Source organism: Sapajus apella, unplaced genomic scaffold (assembly GCF_009761245.1).
Source record: "Sapajus apella isolate SASKATOON/1434 unplaced genomic scaffold, GSC_monkey_1.0 scaffold136, whole genome shotgun sequence".
Lineage (NCBI taxonomy): Eukaryota > Metazoa > Chordata > Mammalia > Primates > Cebidae > Sapajus > Sapajus apella.
Window position 1 is genome coordinate 570,615 of NW_022437076.1, and position 18,812 is coordinate 589,426.

Consider the following 18,812-nt stretch of genomic DNA (forward strand, 5'->3'; position numbering starts at 1 on the left):
GTAGAATTGAAATAATTAAATATTGAGCTTGAACACTTTCTTAATTGGTGGCTGCTTTTAGGTCAACTATGGTAATGAAGTTTTTTACTCTCCTTGAAAGTTTATTTCCTAGGGAGAGAAGAGCTATCCCTCTTTAACAGTTAAACTTAACCATTAGTCATACCTCCTATAACTGGTCCAGATATACCAAGAGGCAATATTCCTGTGCTTGAATCATCCCAGAGCCACGAGCCAGGCAACTAGGGATGACCCCTATAGCCCAACGCCTACTAAAATTGTTCAAGCTAGCCAATCCCAATCTTGCCCTGCCTGTCCTTTCCTATAGAACCCCCAATAAAGGCAGTGGCCTAAACGTTCTTGCTCTTGTCTTCTGCCTCCTGACCGCCTTAATGTCTTTCCCAGGAGGCCCTGTGTGGCATGCTGTGCACCTTGTTTCTTCAGGAATTCTGAATATTAAAAATCTCTTAATGGCATTAGACTCTCCATGTTATCCCTGTCACCTTTGTAAATTAAGACCTGGGCACAATGCAATTGGAGATTTAACCACTATTCAATTAATTAGAAAAGGACTACCCAAAACATGAGTATTCCTATGTTTCCCTTTAAAAATTGCATTTAATATAGTTAGTTGTTGCTTTAGGAATAACTATACCTATATTTAATGAAAAATGAAACAATCTATATGTACTAATGGAAAAGCTTAATGGAACTTAATCTGTATGTTCTAATTGTAAAGTTTGTGACTCTTACTCAGAAGCAGACACAGAGATCATTTGGAGGATTTTTCCTCTCCTATGTGTGTCTGAAATTTAATTTTTTTAAGGAAAAGCTAGAAGTAGAATAATCAGCCAGCTGATTATAAGAGCTAGTCAACATTGCTTCACACAGAATATTTTTTCATTTATTTGTAACTATAGTTTTTTTTTCATTAATGTTTTATAGATTTTAATGTGCAGAAGTTTTACCTCCTTGGTTAAATTTGTTCCTTAGTATTTTATGTTTGGATGCAATTGTAAATGGGATTGTTTTCTTAATTTCCTTTGTGGTTAGTTCATTGTGTATATAGAAACACAACCCATTTTTGTATGTTGATTTTGTATCTTGTAACCTTACTGAATTTGTTTATTAGTTTTAGTAGTTTTTGATGGAGTCATTAGAGTTTTCTGTATATAAGAATATGTTATCTGCAAACGGATAATTTTACTTTTTTATATCTGATTTGCATGCTTCATATGTCTTTTTATGGCCTACTTGCTCTGGCTAAGACTTCTGGGTATAATACTGAGAACTGGTGTGAGTTGGCTTCCTTGTTTTGTTCCTGATCTTTGAGGAAAAGTTTTCAACTTTTTAACATTGGATATGTTAGTCTATAAACTTATCATCTATGGCCTTCATTGTGTTGAGATACATTCCTTCGGTGTTTCATTTGTAGAGAGATTTTTAAAAATTATAAGAGGATGTGGAATTACATGGAATGCTTTTTCTGTACTATTAAGATAGTTATATTTTTATCTTATATTCTGTTAATTTGACGTATCAAATTGTACATATTGAACCATATTTGTACCTCAGAGATAAATCCCACTTGATCACAGTATATAATTGTTTTAATATGCTGTTGAATTAGGTTTGCTAGTATTTTGTTGTAGATTTTTGCATCTTTGTTTACCAGGGATGTTGGCCCACAATTTTCTTTTCTTGTAGTGTACTTGTCTGCCTTTGGTATCAGGGTAATGCTGGCCTTATAAAATTAGTTTGTAAATGTTCCCTATTGCTCAGTTTCTTTTGGAAGCCTGTGAGAAAGATTAACAATTATTCTACTGTAAATGTTCGTTAGAGTTTGCCAGCATATCCATCAGGTCCTGGACTTTTTGTTTGTTAGGAGGTTTTGATTACTGATGTCATCTCCTTACTCTTTATTTGTCTCTTCTTAGTTTCATTTTGTTCATGGTTTAGTATTGTAGGATGTATGTTTCTGGGAATTCATCCATTTCTTTTAGGTTATCCAATTTGTGCATAATCATTCATAGTGGTCTCTTATGATCCTTTGTTTTTCTTTGTTAACAGTTATAATGTCTTCTCTTACATTTATAATTATACTTATCTGAGAGTCATCTCTCCTTTTTTTCCATCATATAACTAAAGATTTGTCAGAGTTATCTTTCCAAAATCAAATGTTAGTTTTGTTGATCTTTCTATTGTCATTTTAGACTCTATTTCATTTTTTTCTGCTCCATTCTTTATTATTTTCTTACTTCTGCTGACTTTGTATTTAGTTGCTCTTTTCCAGTTATTTGATGTGTAACATTAGATTGTTCATTTGAAATATTTCTCTTTTTTAAAATGTAGGCACTTGTCACTATAAACTTCCCTTTTAGAACTGCTTTTACTGTATCTCATAAGTGTTGATATGTCATTTTTCCATTTTCACTTGTGTCAAGATACTTTTTCATTTTCTTTTTTGATTTCTTTCTCTGACTCAGTATTCAGGAGTGTGTTGTTTAATTTCTACATATTTGTAAATTTCTGATTTTCCTCCTGTTATTGATTTCTAATTTAAATTTAATATCGTTGTGAGTGGAAAGGATGTTTAGTTAAACATTTCAGTCTTCTTAAATTTGTTAAGGCTTGTTTTGCAGCCTAACATAGGATCTATCCTAGAAAATATTTTATGTCCATTTGAAAAGAGCATATATTCTGTTGCAGTTCATTGAAGAGTTAGGTTTATATTTGATAGGTTCATTTGGTCCATGGTGTTGTTTAAGTTGGCTGGGTCCTTGTTGTTTTCTGTCTGGATGACCTGTATATTGTTGAAAGTGAGATGTGGAAATCCTCTACTGTTATTGTATTGCCATCTGTCTCCCTTCAAATCTGGTAATATTTGCCTTATGTAATTAGGTGCTTCGATGTTGGCTGCATATACATTTAATAGTTATATCCTCTTGATGAACTGAAACCTTTGTAATGACCTTTTATCTCTTGTGACAAATTTTTGACTTAAAGTTTATTTTTTTTGTTTTTTGTTTTTGTTTCTAATTGTACTTTAGGTTCTGGGGTACATGTGCAGATCATGCAGGATTGTTGTGTAGGTACACGCATGGCAATGTGATTTGCGCCTTCATCCCCCCCATCACCCACATCTGGCATTTCTCCCCATGTTATCCCTCCCCGACTTCTCCAACACCCTGCTGTCTTTCTCTACTCCCCCGCAACAGACCCCAGTGTGTGATGCTCCCCTCCCTGTGTCCACGTGTTCTCATTGTTTAACACCTGCCTATGAGTGAGAATATGCGGTGTGTGATTTTCTGTTGTGTCAGTTTGCTGAGAATGATGGTTTCCAAATTCATCCATGTTCCTACAAAGGAAACAAACTCATCATTTTTTATGGCTACATAGTATTCCATGGTATACATGTGCCACATTTTCCTTGTCCAGTCTATGGTCAATGGGCATTTGGGTTAGTTCCAGGTCTTTGCTACTGTAAACAGTGCCACTATGAACATATGTGTGCATGTGTCTTTACAATAGAATGATTTATAATCCTTTGGGTATATACCCGGTGATGGGATTGCTGGGTCAAATGGAATTTCTATTTCTAGGTCCTTCAGGAATTGCCACACTGTCTTCCACAGTGGTTCAACTAGTTTACACTCTCACCAACAGTTTTAAAGTGTTCCTATTTCTCCACATCCTCTCCAGCATCTGTTGTCTCCAGATTTTTTAATGATCACCATTCTAACTGGCATGAGGTGGTATCTCAATATGGTTTTGATTTGCATTTCTCTAATAATTAGTGATGATGAGCATTTTTGATGTTTGTTGGCCTCATATATGTCTTCTTTTGAAAAATGTTCATATCCTTCTTCTACTTTTGGACAGGTTTGTTCATTTGTTTCTTGTAAATCTGTTTTAGTTCTTTGTAGATTCTGGATATTAGCTCTTTGTCAGATGGGTAGATGGCAAAATTTTTTTTCCCATTCTGTTGGTTGTGGGTTCACTCTAATGATTGTTTCTTTTGCTGTACAGAAGCTCTGGAGTTTAATTAGGTCCCATTTGTCTACTGTTGGTTGTGGGTTCACTCTAATGATTGTTTCTTTTGCTGTACAGAAGCTCTGGAGTTTAATTAGGTCCCATTTGTCTATTTTGGCTTTTGTTGACAATGCTTTTGGTGTTTTGTTCATGAAGTCCTTGCCTATGCTTATGTCCTGAATGGTTTTGCCTAGGTTTTCTTCTAGGGTTTTTATGGTGTTAGGTATTATGTTTAAGTCTTTAATCCATCTGGAGTTGATTTTAGTGTAAGGTGTCAGGAAGGGGTTTGGTTTCTTCTTTCTGCAAACTGCTGGCCAGTTTTTCCAACACCATTTATTAAACAGGGAATCCTTTCCCCATTGCTTGTTTTTGTCAGATTGTTAAAGATCAGATGGTTGTAGATGTGTGGTGTTGCCTCCAAGGCCTCTGTTCTGTAATTTTGTTTGATATGTGTATAGACACCCATGCTCTTCTGTGGTTACCTTTTTAATGGAAAATCTTATTCTATACTTTCATATTTAGCCTATATGTTTCCTTATAGCTAATGTGAGTTTCTTGTAGGGAGCATAGAGTTAGATCTTCTTAAGCATTTATTAAGATTGCAATGTTTTCTCTTTCTCCAAACACAGTAAGTTTGGACTCATGACTGTTTTTACTTCTCTGGAGAACATTATTTGTCAGACTACAAGTGGGTTGGGAAAATACAAGATGTTAACTTTACAATTAATATCTGACAAGATAACAGTTTCTTATATTTATGTAGAATTTTTCAAGTTTACAAAGTTATTTCACATAGATGATTTTATTTTATCCTCAAATAGCAAAGGAAACCAAAAGTAAAAAATACTAAGACATTGCATTTTTATTTCACCCTTTTACTCAAAGTGTTATAGATTTGGATAAAATAAATAGAAAAAATAATAAAAATAGCCACTTAATATTGTTTTATATCTGCTCAGGAGTATTTATAGTAAAATGAATGCCTTCTAGATCAAAAGCAAAAGAACAAGGTCTGCTTAGGAGAGAACCAAGTCATTGATCTGTCACTCTAGCATGTCATTTTAATCTAGGTAGAATTCAACTTCTGACCTGTGAGAAGTAGATCTCAAAGTTTTTAATGAAAGTTACTTTCAGTAGCATCCAATTTAGGAGCTGCTGAAACAAGTCCAAACTAGTAGTTGGAGAGGAAAAAAAAACATATAAGAATGCATCAATGAAAGGGTAAATAAAATATAGGAGTGGAAGGGTTTCTAAACTGATTAGTCATGGAAAATTAAGGCTGGCAGCTCATTTCAGATGTATAATAGAAAACAACATTTTAAGGTGAAACTTCATATGCATTACTTTTCAGTCATTTAACATCACACACCCCCCTCTACTGAATGAATAATTGGAATACATGAATGAATATAAATGAATAATTGGAAACAAATTTGAATAGGTAGAAAATAAAATCCAGTGTGCAATAATTTGCTGCTGCAGAGGAAGTTGTAAAAATTTATGTAATGAAAAACCTGCATGAATCTGGAAGGCTATGTGTTATTTTGATGCCAGTTTCTGACTCTGCAGAAGTGACCAGATTAGAAAGTGTTGCTTCAATCACAGAACTCAATCAATCAGATCCATGAGCCAGTGTGTAGAAATCTAGAGCAGAAATCTCAAGGCTAAGAATCACCTTAAGAATTGGAAGGGCTCTAAAAAGTCTCCTTGATTTATCAAATGTCACAAAAATTATGGTGTAAAATTGTGTATTTCCTTCAAAACATGTAAGTTAAATGGTTGCTAATTACTGACTTTTGTTAATAACAAAGAAAAGCATGCCTCTTGATGGCAACCATACAAAAAAAAAAAAAAAAGGTAACAATAATGAACTTCAGTGTGAAATTAACCGTAAGGAAAAGTGAAGATTGAGGGCTGAAAAATTACTGATGAAGTTCTGATTCAGACCCAGTGAAAATTAGGAAAGAAGTCTCGAAGAATGAAGTGGGGTACCGCCTGATGGGAAACCTATAGCAGGTGGGAATAGGAGGCTAACAGGAGAGGACAAGCAGTGCTGAAGTAACAGATTCATAAATTATTCAATGCATTAGTAGAAGAAAACGGAATGGGTGTGGGCCTAGCAAGTGGGTACAGATGAAAGAAGAAAAAATGAAAATCAAATTAATGGAAAGATTGAGAAAACCAAAACCGAATATAGTAGATATATGCAGTGAATTGTCTTTTATGGGAAACAAATATTTTACAGTGCCTGATATATAAGAATTGCTCAACAATTTTTGATATATAAATAAAAGGATTATAATATAAAGTCTAGAAATTTTCTAGGGAAGCATTGTGAAAAGATTAAGTGAAAGAAATTAGGAAATAAGATGAGAAAACTTTAGGTCAAATCAAAGAGGATGATAACTCCTATTATTCAAACAATAGGAGTTTAAGAAAGAGAAAATGGAAAATGAGAGGATATACATGAGATAATTAACTAAGGAAAATGTGCCAAGGCAGACATTTCCAGTTTGAAACAGTTCACTTAGTACCTAGGTCAATGGTTGAAATTAGATCCATATCAAAGAACATCATGAGGACATTTCAGAATACCAGAGACAAAGAGATCTTTTGAAGGATGCAAAATTTTAAAAAATCAAATTATTCACAAGGATTGGTAAGCATAGTCATGTCCCCAGACTTTTCACAGCAGTACCGGAAGTTAGATGCCATACCTTTAAACTTCGGGGAGAAAATGGAAAAAGTCTAAAATTCAGTGCCATGTCAAGCTGTTAATTAAATGTGTCTAAAATCGAGATATTTTCAGATAGCCTGAGTATAATAATAATTACTTCTTGGCTGTGTGAGGTCACTCGGGCCTCTAATCCCAGCACATTGGGAGGCTGAGATGGGCAGATCATGAGGCTAGGAGACCGAGACCATCCTGGTTAGCACAGTGAAACCCCGTCACTAGTAAAAATGCAAAAACTAGCTGAGCGTGGTGGCACACACCTGTAGTCCCAGCAACTCAGGAGGATGAGGCAGAAAAATCACTTGAACACAGGAGGTGGAGGTTGCAGTGAGCCGAGATCACGCCGCATCCTTAGCTAACTTTTTCGCTTTTCTAGTGGGATATCAATAAACATTGTTTAAAATTAAAATAAAAAGTATAGAAGTAGCAAAATGAAACTTATTTGGGTTTATGAATTTGTTGACCTAAAAGGAAAAAGCTGAGGCACAATTAATGTAAATAAGAGAGTTTATTTGGGCCAAGCTTGAGGATTGCAACCCAAGAGCACAGATTCAAGTTGTCCTGAATATACACTGATTAGAAGCAGTTGCAAGTGGCTTTTTAAAGGCATTAAAATGCAGGGTGTGAATTGATACAAAGTTGTTTGTCAGGAAGTCTTACTAGTTTACGAAAATAACATTGATTGATGATTGGCTATACTGGCAGTTTCAGGAAAGGACTACATAGCTCAAAGAAGGAAGTAGGGCATGATTGCTGTCTCATTTTAATGTCTCTCTGGGCCTGGTAATTAAAAGCACTTTACATTCTTCAGATAAGTGTTTTTTTTCTTTCTTTTCTCAGAGTTTATTTAAGAGAAAGCAACAATTGTTGAGAGTGCTTTTCTATAAGACTTGTGAAATGTAGTGGGAGGAGAGGACTACTGTTTCTTTGTAATATTATTTTATAAACTGTTGGATCCTTTATGTGATGATAAGCAATCTCAATAAATATAAAGATAATGTAACTGAAATATAAGGAATATTATAACACATATAAAGAAAAGGATAAAATTGTTGTTTTTGTTATTACAGATTCCTAATCTGAAAATCTGAAATCCATAGTGCTCCGAAATCTGAAACTTTTTGAGCACCAACATGACACCACATGTAGGAAATTCCACTTGTGAATACTTAACGCAAACTTTATTTCATGCGCAAAATTACTTAAAATAGTTTGTAAAATTAACTTCAGGCCATATATATAAGGTATATATGAAACATAACTGAATTTTATGTTTAGTTTGGAGTTCCATTCCCAAGATATCTCATGTAAATGTAAATATCCCCAAATCTGAAAAAATCAGAAATCCAAAACACTTCTTGTTGGCCCAAGCATTTTGGATAAGGATATTCAACCTGTCACTGGAAAATAAAATATTCTTCTTTGATAGTTCTACATGCCACAAATTTTTCTGACTCCAAACAAGCCCATGTCACTGTCGCCTGAGAGATGTGTGATTTGAAGCTTAGCAGAAAACCTGCCTCCCACTTTTTTTGGATTGTTTTCTAGGTATCATGCAGATAAAAGGCAGAAATTCTAAACTCTTAAATCTTGCTTCAAGTCCTATCTAAACATGAGTCAAGGGCAATCTTAGACAACTTTTATCAATCTTTATCCTTCCATTTCTCCTTTTTAATGGTCACCTACTTTAAAACTATTGAACTGTTTTAAAATCAACACTGAAAAACAAAATTGGGAGGCCTAAGGACTTCATGACCAAAACACCAAAAGCATTGGCAACAAAAGCCAAAACAGACAAATGGGATCTAATCTAACTCCACAGCTTCTGCACGGCAAAAGAAACAGTCATTAGAGTGAATCAGCAACCAACAGAATGGGAAAAATTTTTTGCAGTTTATGCCCATCTGACAAAGGGCAGATATCCAGAATTTACAAAGAACTAAAACAGATTTACAAGAAAAAACAAACAAGCCCATTCAAAAGTGGGCGAAGGATATGAACAGGCGCTTTACAAAAGAAGACATACATGAGGCCAACAAACATATGAAAAAATGCTCATCATCACTGGTCATCAGAGAAATGCAAATCAAAACTACATTGAGATACCATCTCATGCCAGTTAGAATGGCGATCATGAAAAAATCTGGAGACAACAGATGCTGGGGAGGATGTGGAGAAATAGGAACACTTTTACACTGTTGGTGGGAGTGTAAATTAGTTCAACCATTGTGGAAGACAGTGTGGAGATTCCTCAAGGACCCAGAAATAGAAATTCCATTTAACCCAGCAATCCCATTACTGGGTATATATCCAAAGGATTATAAATTGTTCTACTATAAGGACACGTGCACACGAATGTTCATTGCAGCACAGTTTACAATAGCAAAGACCTGGAACCAACACAAATGCCCATCAATGACAGACTGGACAGGGAAAATGTGTCACATAAACATCATGGAATATTATGCAGCCATCAAAAACGATGAGTTTGGGACCTTTGTAGGGACATGGATGACCCTGGAAACCATCATTCTCAGCAAACTGACACAAGAGCAGAAAATCAAACACCGCATGTTATCACTCATAGGCGGGTGTTGAACAATGAGAACAAATGGACACAGGGAGGGGAGCATAACACACTGGGGTCTGTTGGGGGAAATAGAGGAGGGACAGCAGGGGATGGGGAGTTGGGGAGAGATAGCATGGGGAGAAATGCCAGATATAGGGTAAGGGGAGGAAGGCAGAAAATCATGCTGAAAGGTGTGTACCTATATAACAATCTTGCATGTTCTTCACATGTACCCCAAAACCTAAACTGCAATAAAATAAATAAATAAAAAAGCCAGCCTGCTCCATGAAGGAAACGAGCAGCATTAGGAGCAGATGCACCAGCATCATAACTCACAGGCAAGCAAGTAAGTTGCCTGTGTGATCATCAGGTGGATGGCTGGTGAGCCAATGACAGGTAAGACACTCTGCAAGATGAGAGAAACCAAAGACAGGCACAGCCGCGGAAAGGACAGAAAAGGCTAAAGTCATAGCAAAATCCAGACTGCTCCCATGAAATAAAAGAGCAGCACTGGAACAGATGAACCAGCAGTCTAATTCACAGGCAAGCAAGCGAGTTGCCTGTGTGCCCCCAGGTGAATGGCTGGTTAGCAAATGACGGGTAACATTCTCTGAAAGATGAGAGCAACCTAAGACAGGCACAGCCACGGGGAGGCCAGCAAAGGCTAAAGTCACAGCAAAAGCCAGTCTGCTCCCATGGAGGAAGTGACCAGCTGTAGGAGCAGATGCACCAGCAGTGTAGTTCACAGGCAAGCAAGTAAGTTTCCTGTGTGCCCCCTGGGAGGATGGCTGGTGAGCAATGACAGGTAAGACTCTGAAAGATGAGAGCAACCTCAGACAGGCACAGCTGCGGGGAGGCCAGCAAAGGCTAAAGTCATATATGCATATAAGGATAATTGATTATTTTTAGTTTTTAACAACTTTATTGAGACATAATTTACATATCTTAATATTTACTCATGTAAAGTGTACAGTTTAATAGTTTTAGTGTATTCACAAGTTGTGTAACCATCACTTAAATCTAATTTTAGAAAATACCACCTCAGAAAGAACCCCTAACCCCTTTTGTGATTGTTCCCCATTTCTCTCTTCCCCCAGCCCTCATAACCACTGCTCTACTTTTTGTAGCTATAGATGTAAATATTCTGGACACTTCATATAAATGGAATCATATAATAAATAGTTTTGAATTTGGAAGGAAGTCGGTGTGGCTATAAAAGCACTATGAAGGGTCTTTATTATAATTGTAACGTTTTATATGCTAATTGTGTCAATGTCAATAGCATACCACGGTTGTGATTTTGTACTATAATTTTGCAAAATATTATCATTATGGGTCACTGTGTAAAGGGTACCTCACTGTATTCTTTCTTTCATATGAATGTACAATTATCTCAAAATTAAAAGTTTAATATTATAAAAAAGAAAAGTACATGGCCAAAAATGCGAACTGAATTTCCCAACCTTAATGCTGACCTTTTAGGGTGCACTGAAATGAGACTTTATTCTGAAATTATTAAAAAGAACAGGGATGCTCCAAAAAAGAAAAATAGATGTATAAAGTGTTTTCCATGAGAAACCAAGAAACTTACACTGGCTTGACGGTGGTCAATTACATGTCCCCACAGTTCCAATGTGCCTGTTCACTCACCCCTCCTTTCCCCAACCCTTCTCTACTTGGCTGTTGTTTTAAAGTTTGCCCTTCCCCAAATTTGGATTTTTATTACAGATCTAAAGCTCTTTCAATTTTATACTGATTAAATCAGTACTGCAGTATTTGATTTAAAAAAAATTCATTCTTTTTTTTTTTTAACAGTAACTTATTTATTTTCTACGCCAGGGGAGGGCTTTGGGATACAATTCTGGGCCCGAGGACTCAAAAGGGGGCCGAGGGTTGCTGTCAGGGGGTCTGCATGACCACGGGGTACAGCAGAGCCAGATGTTCAGCTCCCTGCATGGGCAGGGGGCGGGAACTGTAGTGGAGGACCAGCTCAGGCACATTGGGGAAGGGCCTGCTGTGTTGGCCCAGCACCACCTGGTTCTCTCGGGTCCGTGAGAACTTCAGATGCAGGAACCCCTGGCTGCTCCTGAGAGACAAGGAGCAGTCCTGAGGGAACTACACTCACTGAGCCACACTCGGTAGCTGGCTTCCTTGCAGAGGGACAGGAGATTCTCCGCATCCGCCCTGTTCAGGGGGCTGTGGAACCATGGCTGTTTCTCCAGTGGCAGGGCTGGGTTCACTTGCTCTGCAGGCCGGGGGCTTCTGGGTGGGGGTCTCCGGAGCTCCTTGGCTGGGCCTGGAGTCCTTTCCCACTCTGGACTCTTTTTTTTTTTTCCAGTGTGATACATATATGTTATACAGCACTTATAATATGAACTACTATATATGAGTGATATAAAAATTTAGAAGAGATTCTGAAATTGTTTACAGACCATGATCTTATTTAACAAATGAAATTACACAGTGTCACATAATGAATCCAACTTATCAAACAGTCAAAGAATTTAAATAACGATTGCAAGACAGTGATATGTATAGCATAGGCAACTGGTAAATAACGAAAAACTGTAATTCAGTTCCAAATCCCCACGTCTTCAAAATACTTTGTTTACTGGCTGTAACTATTGCACACTAGAGTTTTATACAACTAGGGTTTTATACAAGTATTTCATGCAAGTACTTTTTCAGTAATCTAATTTGTATCAATGTGACCAGTCTGTGACATTGCTATATCTTAAATCCACAGACCCATGTTTCCAAGACCATGCCATCACCCAGCCTCAACAGTTCTTCTTTAAAAATGTCATTTATTATTATAAACATAATGGAATACTAAGCATAAAGAATGTATAGAATAGAAATCATATAGAAAAAGAAAAAAAAAATTACTTGTAATCTCATTAGCCCAGAAAATTTATAAATCTCATTCATCTTTTACTAAGCATACCTTTATACAGTTATCACCAAATGCATATATAAATCCATATTCTGCTTTTGCATGTTAAACCCTCAAAAATATTTTTGTGGCTATATGATGTTCCATTTAGTGGAAGTATCGTGTTCCTTAACCATTATCCTAATATTATACTTTTGAGTTTGGCGTTTTTTACAATGACAAAGAATACAGACATATGTGGCATACAGATGTTCCTCGGTATCTGAAGAGGACTGGTTCCAGAACTACTCTTCCCCTGCTGACACCAAAATTGTAGATTGCTCAAGTCCCTTATGTAAAATGGCATAGTATTTGCATGTAACCTATGCACATCCTCATGTATACTTTAAACCATCTCTAGATTAGTTATAATACCAATACAATTTAAATGTTATGTAAATTGTATTACTGTATTTTAAAATTTGTTTTATTTTTAATTGTTGTATTTTTTTAAATATTTTTGATCTGCCCTTGGTTGAATCCAGAGATGTGCAACTCACTGATACAGAGGGCTGACTGTATTTTTAGATATTCATACTAATTACTTAAAATTTATTCATTCTCAAGTAGAGTTATTAGGTTAAAGGGTACGATAACTTCAAAACTCTTGATGTATAGTGTCAAATTGCTTCCCCATAAAAATTTTTATTCCATTAGCAAACTACAAAAGTTTGCACTTAACTACACATTTGCTTAACATTAAATTCATTAGTTTTATAAGTAACCTTCAAAGCTTTTTCATGAAAAATTCCAATTGGTGTCAAATTTGAGGAAAGACATAAATTTCTAACGTGTCTTATCCAAACATTAACAAACTTGTAAACAATTTAGAAAACTTACAATTTTTCAGTTGAAAATTAAACATTCTAAAAACTATAAACCCCATGATAAAAAAAACTCTATATTCAAATAGGCCAAAAATGACCTCTAATACATATTACTTAGGCATAACGGGAAACGGAATTGAATAAAGAATAGCCCAATCAGATAGTAAAAGCCATTAATTGGACATGGTAAAATAAATACTGAACAATAGTGTAAGTTCCATTTTTAAACTTGCAATCTTTTCCTATAATTATGATTGAAGTATGTGACTTATAAATAAAACTTGAGTTTTTTGCTATAATTCTGGATTTCCTTTTACAGGTGAGTTTAATTCATTTACATTATAATCCCTGATATATGTAGCTTTATTTTCACCATTTCATTTACTGTTTTCATTTACTATGGTTTTTCTTTTACCAATTTCCTACCCTTAAAATTTTTATTTTGAATTTATACATTCAATTTTTATGTTTGTACTGTCTTCACATTTTAACTACAGGAGTGAAATCAGTGACATCTAACGTAAATAGTGTTACTATTCCTGAGCACGTATGGAAAACGGAAATTTTTAGTTTAGTTTGCACTTTGCCATATTCCATGTTAATGTTGTCTATCATTTAGCTCCATCTTATTTTCAGTGCTCCTCAGTTGGTCTCATCTTACTTTAAAGAACCAATTGTTCTTTAAATTGAAGAAAAAAATAATTTTTCATTTTCAGTAGTTTACTCAGTAAGGTTTATGAGTAGTAAATCCTCTCTACCTTGATTATCTGAAAATAAAATTTTGCTTTTATGCTGTAAATGTTGAATTTTGTCATTCTATCCTCCATGAGTTTTAGTCTCCCTTTTATATATTCACTTACTCACATATTCAGAAAATAGAATTCACACCATATGTGCCCTGTTCCAGTGTGCGGGTCTGTGGAGAGCCAGGTGGGAGTGGCAGCAGCACTTGGGGAAAGGAGCTGAGTGGAGACCAAAGTGAGCTGGCAGACAGTGGGTCTGTGAGAGACCGAATAGAGGGGCCGAGTGCCAATTGACAAGCAATGGGGAAGAAACAGAAAAACAAGAGCGAAGACAGGGCCAAAGATGACATTGATCTTGTTGCCTTGGCTGCAGAAATGGAAGGAGCTGGTGCTGCCAAAGAACAAGAGCCTCAAAAGTCAAAAGGGAAAAAGAAAAAAGAGAAAAAAAGCAGGACTTTGATGAAGATGATATCCTGAAAGAACTAGAAGAATTGTCTTTGGAAGCTCAAGGCATCAAAGCTGACAGAGAAACTATTGCAGTGAAGCCAACAGAAAACAATGAAGAGGAGTTCACCTCAAAACAAGATAAAAAAAAGAAAGGACAGAAGGGCAAAAAACAGAGTTTTGATGATAATGATAGTGAAGACTTGGAAGATAAAGATTCAAAATTTAAAAAGACTGCAAAACCAAAAGTGGAAATGTACTCTGGGAGTGATGATGATGATGATTTTAATAAACTTCCTAAAAAAGGGAGAGCTCAAAAATCAAGAAGTGGGATTGGTCTGAAGAGGATGAGGATAACAGTAACAAAATTAAAGAGCGTTCAAGAGTAAATTCTTCTGGTGAAAGTCTTGATGAATCAGATGAATTTTTGCAATCTAGAAAAGGACAGGAAAAAAAATCAAAAAAACAAGTCAGATCCTAATATAGAAAGTGGGAATGAAGATGTTGATGACTCCTTCAAAATTAAGACAGTGGCCCAAAAGAAAGCAGAAAAGAAGGAGTGCGAGAGAAAAAAGCGAGATGAAGAAAAAGCAAAACTGCGTAAGCTGAAAGAAAAAGATGAATTACAAACAGGTAAAAAGGATCAGAGTAAACAAAAGGAATCTCAGAGGAAATCTGAAGAAAAAACTGTAAAATCCAGAGTGACTCTTGATACTGGAGTAATCCCTGCCTCTGAAGAGAAAGCAGAGACTCCCACAGCTGCAGAAGATGACAATGAAGGTGACAAAAAGAAGAAAGATAACAAGAAAAAGAAAGGAGAAAGAAGAAAAAAGGACCTGGCAAAGCCACTGTTAAAGCTATGTAAGAAGCTCTGGCTAAGCTTAAAGAGGAAGAAGAAAGACAGAAGAGAGAAGAGGAAGAACGTATAAAACGGCTTGAAGAATTAGAAGCCAAGAGTAAAGAAGAGGAACGACTGGAACAAGAAAAAAGAGAAAGGAAAAAGCAAAAAGAAAAGAACACTTGAAAAAGGAAGGAAAACTTTAAATCACAGAGAGAAGCCAGAGCTGAAGCTACCCTTAAACTCCTACAAGCTCAGGGTGTTGAAGTGCCATCAAAAGACTCTTTGCCAAGGAAGAGGCCAGTTTATGAAGATAAAAAGAGGAAAAAAATACCATAGCAGCTAGAAAGTAAAGAAGTGTCTGAATCAATGGAATTATGTGCTGCTGTAGAAGTTATGGACCAAGGAGTATCAGAAAAGGAAGAAACACCACCTCCTGTTGAACCAGAAGAAGAAGAAGACACTGAGGATGCTGGATTGGATGATTGGGAAGCTATGGCCAGTGATGAAGAGACAGAAAAAGGAAATATAGTTCATATAGAAGTAAAGGAAAACCCTGAAGAGGAGGAGGAAGAAGATGAAGAAAGTGAAGAAGAGGAGGGAGAAAGTGAAGGTGATGAGGAAGATGAAAAGATGTCAGATGAGAAGGATTCAGGGAAGACATTAGATAAAAAGCCAAGTAAAGAAATGAGCTCAGATTCTGAATATGACTGATGATGATCGGACTAAAGAACAGAGGGCTTATGACAAAGCAAAACGGAGGATTGAGAAATGGTGACTTGAACTTAGTAAAAATGTAAATACCACAAAGCGGAGAGCCCCCATTTTCTGTGTACTTGGGCATGTGGACACAGGGAAGACAAAAATTCTGGATAAACTCTGTCACACACATGTACAAGATGGTGAAGCAGGTGGTATCACACAACAAATTGGGGCCACCAATGTTCCTCTTGAAGCTATTGAACAGACTAAGATGATTAAAAATTTTGGTAGAGAGAATGTATGGATTCCAGGAATGCTGATTATTGATACTCCTGGGCATGAATGTTTCAGTAATCTGAGAAATAGAGGAAGCTCTCTTTGTGACATTGCCATTTTAGTTGTTGATATTATGCATGGTTTGGAGCCCCAGACAATTGAGTCCATCAACCTTCTCAAATCTAAAAAATGTCCCTTCATTGTTGCACTTAATAAGATTGATAAGTTATGTGATTGGAAAAAGAGTCCCGACTCTGATGTGGCTGCTATTTTAAAGAAGCAGAAAAAAAATACAAAAGATGAATTTGAGGAGTGAGCGAAGGCTATTATTGTAGAATTTGCACAGCAGGATTTAAATGCTGCTTTGTTTTATGAGAATAAAGATCCCTGCACTTTTGCGTCTTTGCTACCTACCTCTGCACATACTGGTGATGGCATGGGAAGTCTGATCTACCTTCTTGTGGAGTTAACTCAGACCATGTTGAGCAAGAGACTTGCGCACTGTGAAGAGCTAAGAGCACAAGTGATGGAGGTTAAAGCTCTCCCAGGAATGGGCACCACTATAGATGTCATCTTGATCAATGGGCATTTGAAGGAAGGAGATACAATCATTGTTCCTGGCATAGAAGGGCCCGTTGTAACTCAGATTCAAGGCCTCCTGTTACCTCCTCCTATGAAGGAATTATGAGTGAAGAACCAGTAAGAAAAGCATAAAGAAGTAGGAGCAGCTCAGGGGGTAAAGATTCTTGGAAAAGACCTGGAGAAAACCTTGGTTTGTTTACCCCTCTTCATGGCTTATAAAGTAGATGAAATCCCTGTTCTTAAAGATGAATTGATCCATGAATTAAAGCAGACACTAAATGCTATCAAGTTAGAAGAAAAAGGAGTCTATGTCCATGCATCTACACTGGGTTCTTTGGAAGCTCTACTTGAATTTCTGAAAACATCAGAAGTGCCCTAAGCAGGAATTAACATTGGCCCAGTGCATAAAAATGTTATGAAGGCTTCAGTGATGTTGGAACATGACCCTCAGTATGCAGTAATTTTGGCCTCCGATGTGAGAATTGAACGAGATGCACAAGAAATGGCTAATAGTTTAGGAGTTAGAATTTTTTTTTTCTTTTTTTTTTTTTTGAGACGGAGTTTCGCTCTTGTTACCCAGGCTGGAGTGCAATGGCGCGATCTCGGCTCACCGCAACCTCCGCCTCCTGGGTTCAGGCAATTCTCCTGCCTCAGCCTCCAGAGTACCTGGGATTACAGGCACGCGCCACCATGCCCAGCTGATTTTTTGTATTTTTAGTAGAGACGGGGTTTCACCATGTTGACCAGGATGGTCTCGATCTCTTGACCTCGTGATCCACCCGCCTCGGCCTCCCAAAGTGCTGGGATTACAGGCGTGAGCCACTGCGCCCGGCCAGGAGTTAGAATTTTTAGTGCAGAAATTATTTATCACTTATTTGATGCCTTTACAAAATATAGACAAGACTACAAGAAACAGAAACAAGAAGAATTTAAGCACAGAGCAGTACTTCCCTGCAAGATGAAAATATTCCCTCAGTACATTTTTAATTCTCGAGATCTGATAGTGATGGGGGTGACAGTGGAAGCAGGTCAGATGAAATGGGACACCCATGTGCATCCCAAGCAAAAATTTTGTTGACATCAGAATAGTAACAAGTATTGAAATAAACCATAAACAAGTGGATGTTGCAAGAAAAGGACAAGAAGTCTGTGTAAAAATAGAACCTATCCCTGGTGAGTCGCCCAAAATGTTTGGAAGACATTTTGAAGCTACAGACATTCTTGTCAGTAAGCTCAGCCGGCAGTCCATTGATGCACTCAAAGACTGGTTCAGAGATGAAATGCAGAAGAGTGACTGGCAGCTTATTGTGGAGCTGAAGAAAGTATTTGAAATCATCTGATTTTTCCACATGGAACAGGAACTGGAGTAAATGCAATACTGTGTTGTAATATCCCAACAAAACAAGACAAAAAATGGAACAGATTTATCTGGACACTAATGGACTTAAATATGGAAGGAAGAAAAATAGGTGTATAAGATGTTTTCCGTGAGAAACCAAGAAACTTACACTGGTTTGACAGTGGTCAGTTACATGTCCCCACAGTTCCAATGTGCCTGTTCACTCACCCCTCCTTTCCCCAACCCTTCTCTACTTGCCTGCTGTTTTAAAGTTTGCCCTTCCCCAAATTTGGGTTTTTATTACGGATCTAAAGCTCTTTCAATTTTATACTGATTAAATCAGTACTGCAGTATTTGATTAAAAAAAAACATGGATGAATCTGGAAACCATCATTCTCAGCAAACTGACACAGGAACAGAAAATCAAACATCTCATGTTCTCACTCATAGGTGGGCGTTGAACAATGAGAACACATGGACACAGGGAGCAGAGCATCACACACTGGTCTGTTGTGGGGGACCAGGAGAGGGACAGCAGGGGAGTGGGGAGGTTCCAGAAGGATGACATGGGGAGAAATGCCAGATATAGGTGACGGGGGATGGAGGCAAACAAACCACATTGCCATGTATGTACCTATGCAGCAATCCTGAATGATCTGCACAAGTACCCCAGAACCTAAAGTACCATTAAAAAAAAATAGAGCATGTTCTCACAAGTGGGAGCTAACTTGTAAGAACTTACAAACACAAAGAAAATGACAGTGGGGTGGAGTTGAGGGGGGAGGCTGGGAGGA

General features: G+C 36.9%; 1 long non-coding RNA gene and 2 pseudogenes across 3 annotated transcripts; 1 reads left to right on the top strand and 2 right to left on the bottom strand.

Moving 5' to 3' along the window:
• Positions 1–12: 12 nt before the first annotated feature.
• On the bottom strand, positions 13–10,632 carry LOC116540069. Of its 2 annotated transcripts, none has more exons than XR_004264292.1 (3): positions 10,623–10,632; positions 8,450–8,456; positions 13–92 (listed from the first exon to the last, which is right to left on the bottom strand). It is a non-coding gene; the product is annotated as an uncharacterized LOC116540069 (long non-coding RNA). The 2 variants fall into 2 exon arrangements; XR_004264293.1 differs by lacking the exons at positions 8,450–8,456; positions 10,623–10,632 and adding exons at positions 2,361–2,366; positions 3,878–3,889.
• Positions 10,633–11,142: 510 nt separating this feature from the next.
• On the bottom strand, positions 11,143–11,680 carry LOC116540151 (annotated as a pseudogene).
• Positions 11,681–14,026: 2,346 nt separating this feature from the next.
• LOC116540068 lies at positions 14,027–18,381 on the top strand (annotated as a pseudogene). Its single transcript, XR_004264291.1, has 2 exons — positions 14,027–17,197; positions 17,516–18,381. The product of XR_004264291.1 is annotated as a eukaryotic translation initiation factor 5B-like (transcript).
• The last annotated feature ends 431 nt before the right edge of the window (positions 18,382–18,812 follow it).